The sequence below is a fragment of the Pteropus alecto genome, unplaced genomic scaffold, assembly GCF_000325575.1.
Source record: "Pteropus alecto unplaced genomic scaffold, ASM32557v1 scaffold155, whole genome shotgun sequence".
Classification (NCBI taxonomy): domain Eukaryota; kingdom Metazoa; phylum Chordata; class Mammalia; order Chiroptera; family Pteropodidae; genus Pteropus; species Pteropus alecto.
Genome location: NW_006438113.1, coordinates 21718499 through 21737263, shown reverse-complemented (window position 1 = coordinate 21737263; position 18765 = coordinate 21718499).

The window sequence follows — 18765 nt, the reverse complement described above, 5'->3', positions numbered from 1 at the left end:
GACACATTATAATCAAACATTCAGATGTCACAGACAAAGGTAGAATTTTGAAAATAGCAGGAGAAAAGTGCTTCACACATACAAGGGTGCTTCTGTAAGGTTATAAGCTTATTTCTCAGCAGAATTTTGGCAGGCCGAAAGAAAGTGGGATGATATATTTAAAGTATTAAAAAATAAAAAATTCTGCCAACCAAGACTACTGTATTAGGCAAAAGCATCTTTCAAAAATGAGGGAGAAATTAAGATTTTCCAAGATAAAAGCTTAGGGAGGTCTACACCACGACACACGCACTACAAGAAATGCTAAAGAGTCCTTCAAGTTGAAACAAAAGAATGCTAGATAACAAAAATGAACTTTATGAGAATATAAAGCTCTCTGCTAAAGATAAATATTAGACATATGTAAAAGCCTGTAGTATTGTAATATTGGCATGTAACTCTTAATTCTGATATATAATTTAAAAGACAAAAGCATAAAAATGACCATAAATATGTTAATAGATACATAATAAAAAAGATAATTTGTGGCATTGATAACATAAAGTGAGAAAGGTAGAGATGTAAAGAAATAGTTTTGTATGTGATTGAAATTAAGTTATCAGTTTAAAATAGATTGTTATAACTTTATGCTGTTTTTTGTATCCCCACAGTATCTACAAAGAAAAATACCTATAGAAGATACACAAAAGGAAATGAGAAAGGAGTCAAAGCATATTACTACAAAAAAAAAAAAATCAATAAAACACAAAAGAAGGGAGAGAGGAAAAAGAAAAACAAAATAGCTACAAAACATATAAAAGACAATTAAAATGGCAACAGTAGGTTCTTGCCTATTAATAATTACTAAATTATTGCCTATCAATAATTACTTAAATTACTTAAATTAAAACGTAAGTGGATTAAAGTCTCCAATCAAAAGACAAAAATTGACTGAAGAATGGTTAAAAAACCAAGACCCTTGGCTGTCTGTAAGAGACTTCTCTTTAGATATCAGGACATAAATAGACTGGAAGTGAAAGAATGGGAAAAGATATTCCACGCAAATGATAACCAAAATAGGAAAACTGACTATATCAGATGAAATAGAGTTTAAAAAGAGTCACAAAAAGCAACAAGACATTACATAATGATTAAAGGGTCAGTTTACCATCAGGCAGACCAATATACACATCATGAGACTCACCAAAGGAGAAGAGAGACAAAAAGGCAGAGAGCCCATCTGTAGAAATAATGGCCAAAAGCTTCTTAAGTTTGAGGAAGGAAATGGATAAATTTGACAAGTTCAAAATTGTTATATATTTATTACAATTACAAATATGTAATCACCTAACATCAGAGCTCCCACATATATGAAGCGAGTTGTTCAATTGGTATAAAGTTTTCAATTTTGTGAGATGAAAAAGCTCTATAGATTTGTTGCACAACAGTGTGAATATAGCTATCCCTACTAAACTGAACACTTAAAGATGGTTAAGATAGTAAATTTTGTGTCATGTGTTTTTTACCAGAATTTTAAGAAAAAGTCTCTCTGGTGTTCTCCTTCCTTGAAGAGTGTTGAGTTTCTTTCTGGCAGATAGAGGTTCTCTTTGATCCTCTTGAGGCTTGTTTCAGGCTCTGTTAGAACACAACCAGAGGAGCCCTTGCTCTGAGACAAGAACAGATGAAAGCACTAACACGTGGCTTTCTGGCATCTCAGCTGAATGCCCAGTGCCCAGAACAAGTTCCTTTTACTCTGGTTCACTGGACCTCTAATGTCTTAGCACTGTTCAAACTCTAAAATCTCCATTTGCCTCATAGCCCTTAAGTAGTTCTTCTGAGCCACATCAAGTCTTGCCAGTGGCGCAAAAGGACCTTGGTAAAGATTTCTGAAGCTCCATCTCTAGCTACCTTTGCTCTACTAATCTGCTTCACTAAATCCAGCCACCACAAATATCTTAACTCCTGCCTTGGACACCATCGATATCTCTAATCAGAAAGCCAGGGTGAATGTATTCCTCACCTCAGACGTTTCTTTCTCTTTAAGGAAAACGGTCCAGTAGGATCTATTGTTAGATGACTTAAAAGAGTAACTGTGTATGTATGTGTGTGTGTGTGTGTGTGTGTGTGTGTGTGTGTGTGTGTGTGTATATATATATATATATAATTAGTTTTGAGTTTTACATTTGTTTATGTCTGAAAGGTAGTCTGATACTCATAACTGTCATTGCTAGGATTGGGAATTTGTCATTTTAAGTTTGTTTTTAAATTCTACACCCAACACTCATTGTTGCAGAATAATTTTTGTTTATTTGTGAGGTTTTTATTGCTCTGCCTCCCCCTGCTTCCCTACAATAGCATAACCCCCATGAGAACAGTGACACACTTAGTCTTAGTCAGTTTGGATCTCCAGTGCTTAGAATAGGGCCTGGTGCTCTGATCAAACAATGAAGATTTATGTAATGAGATGAAATAAAACAAATGAGTGAATTATTAAATAATTATGCATTGCTGACATTTGTTTCAGAACATATTAAACACTTTACAATAAAAATATAAAAGGGTAGGTGAATGGATGGAGAGAATGTATGTTAAATCCACAGTGTTGAAGTAAGGAGCAGAGAAAGAAGTGGAGGAATTTTTTAAAAATGAATGAAGAAGGAATAGAAAGAAAAAGGCGAAAAGAGGAAACAAGAAAGAAGAAAGTTTATAAAATTGCAAAGGGAAATAAGAGAGTCAAAAAAGAAAACTGAGACAACAAATGAAGGAAATAAAAAGAGCAAAAGGAAAGAGACAAGCATTATTTTATTTTGTAAAATGCAGCAAACATATTATGCACTGCCTTTGTGTTTTAAAACAAAATCCTAGGGGTGCAATGATGAAAAACATCTAGTTATTTTCCTCAAACATCTTTGTTCTCTAGTAGGAGAGATGATATGTAAAAAATACACACATAAATATAATCCAAAATAAATTATAATGAGTGCCTGGGGATCTGGGAAGCTTTCTTAGAGAAAGTAGCTAAATTTGAAGGACAAATAGAATTTCGGCAGATAGTGTGAGAGGAAATAAAGTTTGAAGTTTGGAGGAGGAAAAAGAAAGGACATAGCCAGAAATTGTAAAATTCTCTGATTGGCTGCTTTAACCATGTCTGAAGGACAATGGTGGGAATATAGGTGGTGAAGGCAAGTTTAATTCTCATTGGAAAGCCTTGAATATTGTGCTAAAGTTTACACTTTATGTAAAGTTCAAACTTTTAGCCTTTGGGAGCCCCCAAGAGTTTTTCAATGGGGAAGCAATAAGATTAGAGCAGTGTTTTTAGACCGTGAGTAGAATAGAAAAGGGGGAAATGAACAGAAAAGAGAGAAGGCAACTTTGGGTAAACCTCTTTTCTTAAAAAAAATACTTTAAGCACTTAGGTCTAGAAATGATAGAAAAACAGGTGAAAATATGTTTGTATTGGAAATTATTTTATCACTGTTTTCATTTTGCTTGAAAGGGCATACTTTCTTCTTTTTCTCTTTCTTTTCCTTCTTTTTTTCTTCTTCTTCTTCTTCTTCTTCTTCTTCTTCTTCTTCTTCTTCTTCTTCTTCTTCTTCTTCTTCTTCTTCTTCTTCTTCTTTTCTTCTTCTTCTTCTCTTCTTCTTCTTCTTCTTCTTCTTCTTCTTCTTCTTCTTCTTCTTCTTCTTCTTCTTCTTCTTCTTCTTCTTCTTCTTCTTCTTCTTCTTTCTTCTTCCTTTGAGCCATCTTCATTTGGAGACAATAAAGCTTGATATTACTGATGTCTGCCTCCCTACATCTCTGTGCCCCAACAGGAATTAAAACTCGTGGGTCTGAGTATATGAAAACTCTGACTCTCTAAAGTGAAAAATCAAATGAAAAAGAAATGAAAACACTAATTCTCAGGAATCAGCCCTTCTTTGCAACAAAGGAAAATGGAGGATCATGTTCTCCCACTCTGCTTTATTTATGGGGACTAAGTTGGATTTGGTGTACAGAATATCTCTATCTCAATAAGATTGGAGTGCTGCACAGAAGGTAACAGCACTACTTTTAAATGGAATTACTTTTCATTTTGGTGTCAGGGTGATTGGGCATTCAGGTATGTTTGCCTCTCTCTTCCGCAGAAATCATTCTAAAGGTATATTTCAGCTAAGGGGGTCTTCTATATGAAAGGAGGTTAGCTCTTGAAGATTACTCTTAAGTATTTCAAGTATTTGGAATGTCTTTCGATTATATTTATTTGGATTGATTTGGTAATTCCTGGGCAATAATTGTTTTGGGTAATACTCCATGGTGTTAAAAAATAATCACTATACCCAGAACAATTTGAAAAAAGAGCTAATGGGATGTTAAGTTGCTGAATTTATGAGAAAATTCACTCTTACATACCTAAACATTATCTGAAAATCTTAGTATTTTTGTTTTTTCCTCTCCTTGAACAACCTTCAATTGGCATTACTTAATTTACTAATTTATAAAGAAGTCCACATAATCTCTGTATATAAAAATATATAAAATATAAATATATAAAATAAATAAATATATACATCTAAAATAAGTAAGTAGCCTATTGCATAGCTACACATACAATAGGAGAGTGTTAATGATGATAATGAGCACTTTACATTGGGACATCTGATATTTCACATCTAATGTAGAGTTTCTATTACCACATTTTACCTTCCCATTTTAGCCACTACCTTTAACTATTCATGTGTTGACCATAAATCAGTTGCAATCATTCCTTCCTATGGATAACTACTCTTCAATTTATTCTCTAATAGGTGAATTTTATTGACAACATTAATCAATTCTTTAACTTGTGAGTCTCTTCAATTCACTGAGTAGATTAAGTAACTTAAAAGGTCCCTTAGGGAGAAATATGACTTGACAAATATATAGAAAACCTAATGGTTTGGACATTTAAGTTTCAAATTAAATTCACTACGTTGCCAATTCTACTAACTGGGAAGACATGGGCTGTGAAGAGAGTCAAAACAAAAACCGAAACAAGAACAAAAAACCAACAGTCACTGTAAAAATGAAAAATGAAAAATGAAAAATGATTCAGTGATTCACTGTTTGTAACAGGACTATAAGTGTTCTTTATCAATTGAAACCTTTTTTTTCCAGAAAAGCAGTTGCTAGGGTTCTTGCAATCAACTATTTCTGTAGAGCAAGTATGAGAAAACCACTGCATGCCTCTCGCCTCTGTACTGCAAGTGGTTTTTACTTTTTAAATAGTTGGAGAAACTTAAAAGAATAATGTTTCATAATATGTAAAAATTATATGAAATTGAAATTTCAGTATCCATAAATAATATTTACAAATGAAATATTAATTTCATCAGTATAAAAATGAATGAGTGTGACACAGCCACATTCATTTATGTGTCACAGCTACACTCATTCTTTTTTGCATTATCTATGACTACTTTCTTCCTACAGTGACAGAGATGGAGAGTTGTGACAGACTTTGTAGCCCACAAATTCTGAAATATTTTCTATCTGGCCCTTTACAGAAAAAGTTTGCCAAATCCTGCTACAGAACAAGAGCCGTTTCTTCATGGAATTCTTTTTATTGCTCTTTCAGGATGGATGAGTTGAAACCCTCTTGTCTGTAAGTGACAGAAACTCAACTCAAAAATAGTTTAAGAAAACAGGAGGATTTATTGGCTCATATAGCTTAGGTGTAGACTTAGTAACAGGCATGACCAGATTCAAGATGGACTCCTGACCTAATCAGGGACAACCAGTGATATTTCCTGTGACTGACAGATTCTGACAGAAAGATGCTGACTATACTCTCCTGCTGGTGTTGCTAACCTGGAGTATCTTAGGTTCATAACTCTTTTCACGTGGTGACAAAGATAGCCAGTTGACAGTTACCAGTGGGAAGAGCTTACCTGTTTTCCAGCAGTTACAGCAAAAGTCTCAAGGCTAACTGTTCTGGATTAAGTATGGTCCAGCATGCCAATAAGCAAAGCATAGGGACTGAACATGGGGAGGGGTGTTCGTACAAAGAAAAATTGAGAAGGTGGAGAAATATCTGCCAGGCAGGGAAAACCAGCAGATGGCCACTGTAGCAAGAAAGGAAGGCATTTGTTCTTCCTTTTTTTTACAGGTAATGCTACCTAATCTCAAAAAAGTTAAAAGACTTATTCAAAATTATCCAGATGGGAAACAATCTGTCTAACTCTTGGCCCATATTCTCTACCAAATCATCATGCCTTTCCAAATAGCAGTTATTCAAATACACATATATCAGACTAAAGGAAAGTCTTGAGTTTTCCATAAATTAGGTTTCTCTGATATTATGCAAGTATCTCTTGTTGACTATTCTGCCCAATATGAAATATATCTTTATCAAAGTAACATCAACCATTTAGCAAGGCCTAAGGGAGAGGGACTTAGAGAACAGATTAGTTTGGTGCAGAGAGAGCGAACAAGAGAGTGGGGTAAATTTCAGAGTGGAAAGTGTCAGAGCCACAATGTTCCACCATTAGAACCAAGGAAATAATTGTGTATGTGTATGTGAAAGAGAGAGAGAGAGAGAAAGAGAGAGAGAGAGACAGACAGAGAGAGACAGAGAGAGAGAGAATAGGGGAAAGGAGAGGAGGGGAGAGGGAAAGAAAGAGGGGAGAGAAAAAGCAGGAAGCAGGGGAGGGAGGTGAGGGGAAGAGAAGAGGAAAAGAAGGCAAAATGCTTGGTTCTTGAGAAGTAGGGGTAAATATACACTGGAAGGGGGCTTAAGAAGAGTTGCTAGAAGACAATTTCTGCCTATTTCACAATTTTGCCCCAGCAGGATCCTGGCACACTCCCCAGTATAAATTGGTCTCTATCCCGAGTATAAACTGGGAGTGGAATCAATATGCTAGACATTTCCATTTGCATTAGGCAAGCAATGAGATGATTTCTTGATAGCTTTCTGAAGATAATAAAAGCACACAGCTCAGCAAAGGTGACTCACTTGGTGAGTCAGTTGTTTCATGCTGTCTTTTTATAAGTCATCACTCAAATCAAGTTCCAATGTTATGCCAGTGACTGAGGCCCATCTCAGCCTAACTCAGAAAGAATCTCCAGCTAAACCCACTGGCTACCTGCCAAGTTCATCCTTTACTTTAGGAGAAAGTACTTGGCATCTGAATGCATAGAACATGACAATCTTGGGCACTATGGCCAAAAGAAATTTAAAATTGTCATCTCTGCAGTTTTGTATTTAGTTTCCAGATGAGCAAAATGTCTTAGCACCTTCACTGTGAATTCAGTTCAATTCCCAAACATTGAAACAGCAGGGAGTAACAAAGCAGACATTTAGCTGAACATTGAGCTGAATTCTGGTTTGCACAGAAAACATTAACTAGATGTTAAATAAATGTCAATATTCATGAAGCAGTTCTCCATTTCCAGACTGAAGAATTTCAATTCCCCATAAATTCCATAGGAATAAAACTATACCATAAGCAGAGCTTTTAGTCATTCAGCTCCTCTCATTTGATTTTGAGCTTTGGCATTTCTGAAAGAATGTAATTCTTTTAAATCTAAGAAAAATCAACAAAAACTCACAGATGTTTCAATATCTATTAGGTAACTGGCACATCAGGATTGTAAAAAAAGGTAAGTCATGCTACCATCCCATATACAATTCTTTAGCCACAATAGTCTCTTGTACTGTGTCAATAGCTCTAGACTGATGGGGGAATTAGACTTTCTGAGAAAAGGAAATGTAATTAATATGAATTCCTATAATATGTTGGGAAGAAAAATCCTTTCTCCTGTTCATTCTCTGCTTAAGTTCTTTCTTCTCAAGGTTAGTAGTGGTATAACCCAAGCAAGTTAAGAAAACTGTTCTCTGGTAGACTGAATGGGCTGTGATGAAACCAGCAAGGGGCAGAATAATAAGTATTTGGTCCCAACACTTGATTAAGATGGAGGCAGAGCAGAGGCTGCTAATGGGAGAAGGAGGGCTTCTAGGATCCATTTGCCCCTCAGCAGCAATGTCATTAGAAAAAGTTTATTCTGGGCCGCAGGGAAACATTTTGGGTTCAAAAAATAGTAACTGGAAAGCTATGCAATAAACAATGGTTTTTCTTGTCCATCTCTTTTTCCAGTAACAGAAAACATGGCTCTCCTGCTCTTGGTTCATGTGGATCACGTAGGCTGACCTCACCCTTGTGCCCCACTCCTCACCAATCATGTAAAGTTTAGGAGTTCAATCAGCATGACCTTAGCTTCAGTGATTGATTTAGGGTTGGGGTACAACTCAAGGTGGTCCAATGAGAGCCCAAGGGCTTCTTTGCAACAGCTTAAGAAGATCCAATAGAATTTCCCCCATTTTCCCTCCGAATGCTAAACTAGCAGATTAGCAATTGGGTATAGTAATTTTTTTCACTTTCAGGGAAGAGTCAGCCTCAGAACGAGACCAATATAGGGAACAGTAAGCCTGAATGACAGATATCCACAGACACACAAAGATACTAGCATCCTTTGAGTACTTGAACCAAGCCATGCCTGCCTGGTTCCCCTTGAACTTCTCAGTTATATTAGCCAATAAATCACTCCCCTTTTAATCTTGTCAGAGTTTTTGTTGATTTTTTTATTACTTGCAGCTGACCTGGTTTACACAAGTTATTTATTTTCATTTTCATCCCGGATTACAATAGGAAGCAGACAAAAGAAAAAGAAATATAAAGAGGATAAGGAGAGATTCTGCATTGGTGTCAAATAACAGGTATTCTTCCAATAATCTCTTACTTAAGAAACTAAGAAAAGATGTAATTTTTTGCAGCAAGCTATTTTTCCTTTGAAGCTGTTGGGGGAGAATTATCTTCTCAAGAGAATATTCTCCTGTACATTTTATTACTCATTTCATCATCTAGTGCACTCTCAGTTTGAATGAATTCTGATACTTTAAGGTACCCTCTCCAATTTGTGTTATGACAATCTAATCTTCCAAATACTCTGTAAGTTCTGAACGACGCCTGGCTTAAGACTGAGTCATAGCAATGGAATTGCTTATAATGAGTAATCACAGTCTGTTATAATACACCTCTAAATCTTATTGTTAAAAGCCTCTCATCTATAGCTTTCCAGAAAAAAAAATTATTATCATTTTTCTCTTATGTATGAACACAGCAAGAAGTTCTATTGTGCAATTTAGGTAATGAAGATTTATATACCGATGCTTTTTGAAGGGCTCTACCTGGCTGTAGTATTTTTGTTGTTGTTTTACAGAACAAAGGAGAGGAAAGTGAATAAAAACAACTGACCAGTTCTGAATAGAAACCAAAATTTCCTTGGAGCCTTGTTCTTTTCCAAAAGCTATGAGTCACAAAACAAACGAGCTTATAAATCTCTAAGCTCAAGACAGAGCACCTTTATAATAAGGTTGCCTTCAGTTGCATTTATTATTTATGTTAAAAATATTTTCTTAGAACAATCTAAAACACCTATCTACTATTTTTAAGCATTTATCTAATTGGCTTGGAGGAATAAAAGACTACTTAATAATGAAAATCTGGAAACATAGATTCAAGTCTTGGATCTGGATAAACCGCTGAACATCTCTGGACCTATTTCCTCTGTGAATGTGATATAGGATCAAATTGTACATTGGACTTGGATTGTATCCATGGCAAAATCAGATGTGACTAATGCTTATGGTTGGCCTGATTTTTGTGGTCAAGACGGTGGTATTTAAACATTACTTATTGAGGGGCTGGGTAGACAAGTTAGTAACTTACATCTATTAAAACTATAAGCTCTGTTTACCTAATACCAAGCATCTAATTTAAGTGAAAAAAAAAAAAAGCTAGTTCAATTAAGTTTTCACATAATCCCTATTCAACAAAATAATATTTTTCTCTAACACAGTGAATTTAACTAGTAATTAACATTAAAGAGATGATTTCTGTTTGGTAAGGTCTTCCCCAGTGTCAAGCTTAATATCTGCTCAGGCACGAAATCACAACCAGAGGGCCTTCCAGCTTTTTTCATACTTTCTCTTTGAAATGATAGAAATTTTTTGACTTGTCTCATCTTTTACTGTTAACTTTGATGTCTTAGATGCTTCCATATGTCTTTGTCCCTTGTGCAAATTGCCAGTCTTTGACATTCTTTACCTCTCTGGTGGTCTGACTTGCTCTTATTCTCATATGTAGCTCCTTGACTTTGTTTTGGACATGACCAAATCCTTCTCCTGGAAAACGGCTCTCATAATGGAAATAGCACAAGATTTAGGACAAAGAAAACTGGAGTCTTACCCTAGTTTGGACTTTGATCCCCATTAGCTTTGGGACATTATGCAAGATATTTTGCATGATGGAGTTCTGATTTCATATATAGAAAATTTGCCTTGTAACAAAGTTAAAAGTGTTCAGTAAAAATATGTTATATTGTATTAACAATGATTGCTTGGTTGACAATCGCTGAAGTCCATTGTACCCACAATGGGTGATGCTGCCATCCTGCCATGTTGCAACACTTTACTATTTAATAAACCTTTAAGAGTTCTTTTTATCCAGGGGAAGAGCAGTTGGGGATGCTGTGCCTCTGTTGCTTAGTATATTTATCTTCCAAAAACTTTGGGGGGACCTTAGGAACACTAATTTGGGGGAGCATATCTTCTCCTACATGGATCTCCCAATCAGATTCATCAGTCAACTCATATGGGCATGGTTATTAAGTGCCTTGAGTGCAACTCCACATGTTAAGGAAGTTATCCTTCTGCCTCCCTTATATCAGAGCTAATTTCTATCTCATTTTCATTGCCATGTGACAGATGTTTAAAGAGTGTTTTGTAATAGCCATCTACACCTAACTCAGTGGTTTTCAAATGGCTGCACATCACAAATTATCAAGGAGCTTGGATTCCCTGCATCTCCTCCTCAACTTACTGAATCAGAATTTTTCAGACTGGAGCTACCAAGTATAAGACTTTTAGTTCATTTTTCAACTTTTGGACTTACTCCTTTTCTCTTCAGGTTAAAAATCCATTTACTCTCTGATTATCCTCCTAATCTGACAGGTACTCAGAACCCATAAACCAGAATCTAGTGCATTGCTTCCGGTTTTATTATTGTCTCTATTCCGTAGATGTGAAAATGGAGACTCAGAAATATTAAATGAATTACTTTAGAACAGATACAGAGTCAAAGGCAAAGGAGGTACTCAAATCCAGAATTCCTTGTGCCAAATCCCTGTTCTTTTATTCTGTCACAGGATCTTCCTCCCCCACCTAAGGCATCTGACTACTCCAACATGGTCGATAAGTCCACACTCACTGTGCCCAGGTCAATGAGGGATTTTATCTCTTCTTCCTAATTCTCCCTCCTCACCTATCATAGATTACCAAAGGAGTCACAAGGTCATCAAGGTAAACCTTGGACCATTCTAAAGTAAGCCAAGAAAAAAAAGATACACTGTTTAACAGTGTATCTTTTTCTCAAGGACCTCCTCACGTGTATGATCAGGATTGCTTTCCTACTAAACACTTTCATACCAGTTGATCTAATAAGATGGAAGAATAGTATATTGTCCCATTTTGCCTTCTTTATATATCAACTTCCGTGACTCTATTTTTGCTTTTAATTAAAGTTGTGTTAATATTCACTTTAGGAAAAAATACTGAAAATGCTCTATCATCTTTGCTTGTGCTGACCTTGTGATACTTCTGGAGCTAACAGACATCTCAGTTGGTTTCAAGATCCTCAGTTATATAATCATATAGGTGACCCTTAAAGTCAAATTAGTTAAATAATATATTCAGTACTTAGCATAATCTTACACACAGATTTGTGATTTTATTCTACCTTAAAACTCTTTCTCACTCAGAAATATCAAGAATTCATCTATAGTCAATAAGTGTTATAAATATTTAGGTAAATTATAAATATTTAGGTAAATAAGCAGAGAGTAAGGCCTATTTGAAGATTACTAATAGTTATAAAAAACACAATATGTAAGTAATGGATGGAAAAATCAGTTCTTAATCATAAAATTACTCAATCATTAATGAAAAATTCTGTTAACAATCTAGATTCCCAAATAAGTAGTTAATACCACTTAGAGACTAGGATTGATCCTGTACAATATCCCTCATAGTTCTTTTTTAATTTATTGGAGTGACATTGGTTAATCAACTTATATAGGTTTCAAGTGTACAATTCTCTAATACATCATCTATATATTGCATTGTGTGTTCACCACCCAAAATCAAATCTCCTTCTGTCACATTGTATTTGACCCCCTTTACCCATTTTTACTTCCCCTCCTTTCCCTCTGGTAACCACTAAATTGTTGTCTGTGTCTATGAGTTTTTGTTTGTTTGCCTTATTCGTTTGTTGCTTTCAGTTTTATATCCCAGATATGAGTGAAATCATATGGTTCTCCACTTTTTCTGTCTGACTTATTTCACTTAGCGTGATAATCTCAAGATCCATCCATGTTGTTGCAAATGGTGGTATTTCATCTTTTCTTATGGTTAATATTCTATTGTATATATGTACCACATCTTCTTTATCAATCACCTGTCAAAGGATACTTTGGTTGTTTCCATGTCTTGGCCACTATGGAAATGGTGGTGCATATTTAGGGGTGCTTATATCTTTACAGACAAATGTTTTCAAATTTGGGGGTAGATACCTAGAAGAGGGATGTGCTGGGTCATATGGTATTTCTATTCCTTAATTTTCTGAGGAACCTCCATACTGTTTTCTATAGTGGCTGTACTAATTTGCATTCCCACTAGCAGTGTATGATGGTTTCTTTTTCCCCACAACCTCTTCAACACTCATTATTACTTGTCCTGTTGATGATAGCATTCTAACAGGTGCAAGATGATATCTCATTGTGGTTTTGATTTACATTTCCTTAAAAGCTAGTGAAGTTGAGCATCTTTTCATTGATCTGTTGGTCGTTTCAATGTCTTCTTGGGAGAAGTGTCTGTGCAGGTCCTTTGCCCATTTTTTTAATTGAATTGCTTATTTTTCTGTTGTTGAGATGTAGGAGTTATATATTTTGAATATAAGCCCCTTATCGGAAGTGTTATTTGCAAATACTTTCTCTCATTTGGTTGGTCACCTCTTTGTTTTGTTGATTATTTCTTTTGCTGTGCAGAAGCTTTTGAGTTGGATATAGTCTCATTCATTAATTTTTGCTTTTATTTCCCTTGTCTTTGAGGTCAAATTCATAAAACCCTCCCTAAGATCAAGATCCATAAATTTAGTACCTATGTTTTCTTCTATGCAATTTATTGCTTCGGGTCTTATATTTAGATCTTAGGTCCATTTTAAGTTAACGTCAGTGTATGATGACAGATAGCCTGGCTTGACAGAGAAACAGACACACAGAACAATGTAACAGAAGCAAGAGCCCAGAAATAAATCCACATATAGACGGGCAAATAATTTTCAACAAAGGAGCTGAAAACATACAATAGAAAAAAGAAAGCCTCTTCAATAAATGGTGCTGGGAAAACTGGAAAGCCACATGCAAAAGAATGAAACTAGGCTGCTATCTGTTACCACATACCTCATAGGTCTTTGTACACAGCAGTTCACATGGAAATTTCTCAACAAATGTTTTTTTCTGTTATTTGTTATGGTATTTGTTATTCTATAGATTAAAAATCTGATTTACTGAATTTTTAATTTTTTAGCTGAGTAGTACATGAGTGGGACTCATGCAGTGAGAAAACTAGTATATTTTACATTCTCCACAGTCCATTTAGCCCTTCTCTTGGAGGAGTTCTTTCCCATTTATTCAAAGAAATCTAGGGCAGTTCCCATGACTTTCCTGGTGAATATCAGAGAAAAAAATCATTCTCTGGTCACTTTTCAGGCATAAAATGCCCAGTTCTGGCAAAAGTAGAAACTCAAAACTCCACTCAAATGCAGAGCCTCTCCCTTCCCTCCACTTGGGACTTTCTTTGGCCACTAGAGCCCACTCTTTGTGCATTCAGAGAAGGCCAGGGCTTCTGAGGAATTAATGCTCCAAGGAGAAACCCTCAACAAATGACTAGCAAGTAATGACAGAGACCCAGCTCTTTGGGGTGGAGTGACTTCGAGGTACATTCTTTACTCTATCCCAGAGCAGAAGGATTGAGCTTCATTTCCCATAGCAGTAACTTACTCAATTTCTTATATGTTACTGGCTTCCCTCCTTTCCTTTTCTCACTACACATTCCTTGCCTGTGCTTCTTGGGATCACCTCCCAAATAAACTATTTGCACCCACATCTATATCTAAGAGTCTGCTTCTGTGGGAACCCAAACCAAAAGAAGGAAAAAAGGCAAGCAAATTTCACTTGTAAAACAAAAATACCTCTTATTGGTTTCCTCTGGCTGTAGCAGACAGTCTAAGTAACTATCTCTGAGCTTGTTGAATGCTTAAAGGGATTCTCTTTCTTAGAGCCCATATACAATTTCTTCAGAAATCTCTCCATTTCTGGAGCAATCTCATTCTTTATTTGAGGTTTCTATATTTGGGCAATACTCTGTATCTGGCTGCTTTTTATTCTGTTTTAGTCATGGTTCTCCAGAGAAATAGAACAACAACAACAACAAAAATATATATACATCTTAGTTATATAATATATTATATATGATTATATATGATTATTTTGTGTGTGTGTGTGTATAAATAAATAAATATAATAAAAAGATTTATTATAAAGAATTGGCTCACAAGATTATAAAGCCTGAAAAGTCCTACAATCCGCAAACTGGAGATCCAGGAAAGCTGGTGGTACAATTTTAGTCGCGCACTGATGGTATGTATAGGTCCCAGTCTGAGGGTAGGAGAATATTGATGTTCCAGCTCAAGCTTTCAAGTAGAGAGAGAATTCTACCTTCTTCCACCTTTTGGTTCTATTCAAACCCTCAACTAATTAGAAGATGTCCACCCACATTGAGGAAGGCAACCAGCTCTCCTCAGGCTATCAATTCAAATGTTAATCTCTTACAGAATCGCCTTCACAGGCACACCCAGAAATAATGTTGAACCAAATATCTGGGCATCCTGTGACCCACTTAAGTTGACACATAAAATTAACCACTACAGACTCCTTATCAGTCCTTGGTTTTTTGGTGGACCACATCACTTGAAAGTTAGAGTTTCATTGTCCCTTGAAATGCTTTTCATGTCTACAGTCCCAAGGCTGCTCTCTGTATTAAGACATCCATTTTTTGTGCATCTTTCACCTTGACAAGTCCTGAGATTGCAGGCCATTCCTAAAGCAATAATCTCTTTTTTAACCAACTTCATTTTCTAGTCTTTTGGTTTTTCCTGATAAAGGATTTGCATTAGCCTGCAGTTTCCATGGATCACAGGGCAAGCTTTTCAAGTCATCTCCTAGAAATCCTCTAAGCTTTTGTGGTTCCAGAGGTTCCTCCTCCTCTCTTTCCTCATGGAAACACACTGTGTCTCCCTCTAAAGTTATCTTATTTCTAATTTCCTGTTCCTTGACTACTTTATTTTAAACCCACATGTATCCTCAAGGGTGTGAGTTTACTGGGGTTACAAAACTGATTTTCAGCTATCCCTTTTTAAGCCTAGCACTGGTGATCCAGAAATATGCATATAGGAGTTTTTATCAACTATTGTCTTGGAGCTTCAGCTAAAACTGACACAAAATGAGCCTCATTCTAATATTTTATTATGTATGTATTGTAATTAAATTTTTATAAAGTTTAATAAATATTGGTGTACATATTATGTGTAGGTATAGTGCTAGGTGAAGAATACAACCCTGCTTCTGCCCTAAAAGGCTTAGTAGAATACAGACATAAATAAATAAAACATCATAAGAAATATAAAATAGAGTTTTATAAGACACAATATTATACGAAGGAATTAATGATTAATTCTGTCAGAGAAGAGTGAGGAGTCAGGAAAGCAGAGTATTTTATAAACTAATAGAACTTCACCAAACATAAGAGGACAGAAGTCCATACAGACACACAAAAAAGCATGAAACATTTATGGAACCACAAAAGCTTAGCGTTGCTGCTGGTGCCTCAGGTTTGCAGATGAACCTAGAAAGAGATGAGGCTAAAGAAGAAAATAAGAAAGGAATCAGCATCTTTCTAAGAAATTTAAACTTAATCTTGCAAGTTACTGGGAATTTTTGAAGGGTTTTAAGCAAGATATTGGCCTGTAAAGATTTAGAGGTTAGAATAATGACTCTGCTCTTCCACAAAGAATGGATTGGAGGAAAGCAATAAGAGGGACGGAGAGGCTAATTAGGAGTCAGTGAGATCCAGGAAACTGGTACCATGGGTTTGACTAATACAATGGTTGTGAAGGTAGAAACAGTAAAGCATAAACACTTGAAGACAGGGACTTTGTTTTATCCAATACTTAGAACAGTGCCTGGTATATAGTAGGCTATCAATAGAAATTGTTGAATACATTACTGAATGGGTAACTTGACTGACTATTTGCCCTGGATTAGAAATTAGAAATCTAGATGGGATTACTGAGGAACAGATGGGGTTGAAACTCAAGATTTAGGTAAGGAATGGAGATGTGTGTGTATATATATATATTTAGGAAATCACAGTAACAGATGAAATCACTCATGGAGACCTCTTAGAGTGAAGAAATAAAAAAGATGGTTAGCTTAAATGAATCTGTCCATAATCACCACATTCATCAATCACATCCTATAAGCCCTGTGCAAAGGACTTTATATTCATTATCTCAGTTATGCCCACAGAACCAATGAAGGGGGTACATTTTACTTAAGAGGAAACATAAGTTTAAAGGTTTAAGAATTTGCCAAGGTCACACAGCTGTGGGTGGAAGAGCAAGAAATGAACTAATTCAAAGGACTCCAAACCTGTGCTCCTAACTCTATGAAAGATCTAGAAGCTCAAGTACTACTCAAGTATCTCAGCTGCTCTTCTCTACTGGCACTTACCACTCAGGATGTGTTTTCTTCTGACAGATTGGGAGGAGCAACTTTTCTGAGTGTCTCCGAGGATAAGACTAGATACCATCCGTAGGTCAAGTATTCCTGCCAGAAATTCTCTATCCACCAAAAACGGGAACCAAAAGTCAAAAGGATAGAAGTAAAACACTGTTTAAAAACTTGGGCTTTGACTGGTAGGACATTTATGTCAGAGATTGGAGAAATTGATAGAAGAATGGATATAGGTCAATGGTTCTCAGCCCTAGTTGAACATAGAATCATCTGGGGGAGCTTTTAAAAAAGACTACTGCTGACCCAGACTAATTAAATCAGAATCTCAAGGCAAGACACAGACTTGAAAAGAAAAATCTCCAGATAATTATAATGTGCACCCAGGGCTGACAATGACTGACATAGGCAGTGGTAAGTTTGAGGTGGATTTAGATTCAGCAGTAGAAAGTGAATGAGCTAGCGATCCCACACCTTTCACTTCTAGAAATGCTATGTATTTTATGAAAACAGTGCTATATATTTCAGGGATGCATACATATAAATTCATATTTAGATGGTTTCCATTTTCTTGGAGAAAATAGCTGCCCAGGACATAGGTCGAGCCTGAGGGAATGGGCTCTGGGTAAAATGCTTGAGGAAAATGGCTTCAGTTTAGAACAGCACTAGAGGAGAATAGAAAGAGAAACTAACAAAGGACAAGAGAGCTGTAAAGTAGACAAACAGGCCCTGATGGGACCGAAAACACTTAACTTCTGGTGGCCCCAATTTTATTGTGTAATGTTTTCTAGGAGCACCTGCACATAGCAGCAGAAAATGAATTTATTTTGTATTATCCAGGGTTATAAGGTAAGAGAGGCAGAAGGACTAAGGCAACCATAACAGTCATTGAAGTAATACACTATGTAATCTAGATTGTAGTCTATGTAGTTTAGATTTTAAAAAGCCTAAGGAAGATAGAATGAATTAAATGTTCAAATATACATCTTTTGGGAGTTATTGATATTTCTTCACCGGGACAAAAGAAACATCTAATAGCGATGATAGCAAATAGTTGCCTGACAATTCATTGCTAGTTAGTTTCTCCTGGTTACAGGGTCCAGGACTCTTAGGTCTTGGGAGACTCCACAATGAGATTCTTCGAGGAGTCTGTTCTTCTCTCCTTCCTGGCTTCTATTGTACCACATCCCACTGCCGCTCCAGTTACATTATCTAAGTGTGGTCTATGGCTCTTAATTGGAGTTATTTTTGTTTGCCGAGTGCTATTTACATGGATTCTACAGATTAGTGTTGTGCCCATTTCTTAGATTCTCTCCTCTACTTACCATCAGGCTACTATTTCACATTTGTTTTAAGAATTGGACCCAGAATAAAACCCAGACTTGTAGTTACTCATTAATTCAACAGATGTTAATTGAGCACTTATTATGGGCTAGATATTGTGTTTGGCAATTTATTAAATGTTTTTCCTCATTCAACAATTAGTCATTGAGCACCTTGAGGGAGAATAACTTGCAAGGCTTTTGAACACATACACACAAAACAGGCAACTTTTTTATATAGCACCACCTCACCCTGCTACTACTTGGGTGTCTCTCATCCAGAACCTTTTACTTCATTCTAATTATGTTTTTATTCCAGATCTACTAAAAAGGGATTATGCATATCCCCAAAGGACCAATCCCTCCTTTCAAGGGATTCTTAACCATTCAAATTTATGGTGAACTGACTGTTCTGTTCATCCCTCATTTCTTCTGGAAACACCAGAAATAAAGTTTTTTCTTAAAGTTTCCTTAAAGTTTCTCTAGAAGCTGCCATATTCTCAGGTAACCCAGCCACATACGGGTCAAAAGCCCCTTCCCTAAA